The sequence below is a fragment of the Myotis davidii genome, unplaced genomic scaffold (assembly GCF_000327345.1).
Source record: "Myotis davidii unplaced genomic scaffold, ASM32734v1 scaffold6273, whole genome shotgun sequence".
Classification (NCBI taxonomy): Eukaryota; Metazoa; Chordata; class Mammalia; order Chiroptera; family Vespertilionidae; genus Myotis; species Myotis davidii.
Genome location: NW_006285006.1, coordinates 11,990 through 13,614, shown reverse-complemented (window position 1 = coordinate 13,614; position 1,625 = coordinate 11,990).

The following is a 1,625-nucleotide window of genomic DNA, read 5'->3' as shown; positions in this document are numbered from 1 at the left end:
AAGAAAAGCCTAACATGCTAAGTATCCGACCGTTCATTTGACCATTCAAACAGTTGCTATGATGTGCACTGACCACCAGGGGGCAGATGCTCCAACCAGTAGGTTAGCTTGCTGCTGGGGTCTGCCGATCACTGAGCAAAAAGGGCCCAACACGCCCTAGAGCCCTCCCGCGGTCCCTTTCTGGCCCTATTGTGCACCCATGGGGTCCCTCAGCCTGGCCTGTACCCTCTCACAATCCAGGACCCCTCAGGGGATGTCAGAGAGCCGGTTTCGGCCCGATCCCTCAGGCCAGGCCAAGGGACCCCACTGGTGCACAAATTCGTGCACCAGGCCTCTAGTCTGTCTATCTACCTATATATATATATCCTTCTGTCTGGCCTGTGCCCTCTCGCAATCAGGAACCCCTTGGGGGATTGTCAGAGAGCTGGTTTCAGCCCAATCCTGCAGGCCACCCCTTGGGAGGGCACCAGACGCAGGGCTCATGGCTGGCAAGCACTGCTGCAACAGCACAAGCCTCTCCCAATTGGGACTGATTGGGCACGAGCCTGCAGCAGGTACAGTGGGACCGGGATGAGCAGGAGCGGCAGGTAGGACGGGCAGGCAGCATTGGACTGCGGGTTTCGGTCCAATCTCTAAAGGTCACTCAGAGGGACCCCACCCGTGCACAAATTTGTGCACCGGGCCTCTAGTTTAAAAATAAAACTGCCTTTTAACCCAGCAATCCCACTTCTGGGAATATATCCTAAGAAACACAAAACACTAATTTGAAAGAATATATGCAACACTATGTTTATTGCAGAGTTATTTACAATAGCCAAGATCTGGACACAGTGCAAGTGCCCATCAGAAGACGAGTGGATAAAAATAGCTGTGGTACATTTACACAATGGAATACTACGCAGTTGTAAAAAAAGAAGGAACTCTTACCTTCTGCAACAGCATGGATGGGCCTGGAGAGTACAATGCTAAGTGAAATAAGCCAGTCAGAGAAAGACAAGTATCACATGATCTCACTCATATGTGGAATCTAATGAGCAAAATAAACTGACGAACAAAATAGAAACAGAGACGTGGATACATGGAACAGACTGACAGCTGTTAGAGGGAAGGGGGTTGGGGGACTGGATGAAAGAAAATGAAAGGATTAACCAAAAACCATATATATATAAACCTAGCTGGTTTGGCTCTGTGGGTAGAGTGTCCATCCTGGCTTCCATTCTGGTCAAGGGCATGTACCTTGGTTGCAGACTCCTCCCCAGCCCAGGCCCTGGTCAGGGCATGTGCAGGAGGCAACCAATCGATGCATTTCTCTCACATCAATGTTTCTCTCTGTCTTTACCTCTCTCTTCTACTCTCCCTAAAAAATCAATGGAAAAATATCCTTGGGTGAGGATTACCCAAAAAATCAAACATATATACAGAACACATAGACATAGGCAACAGTGTGATTATAGCCAGAGGGGAATGGGGTGAGGTCTAGGCAGAGGTGGACAAAGTGAGGGGAAATGGGGACAGTCTCTTTCTGACTTTGCTTAGGGCAGTGGTCGGCAAACTGCGGCTCGCGAGCCACATGCAGCTCTTTGGCCCCTTGAGTGTGGCTCTTCCACAAAATACCGACTTCTGCG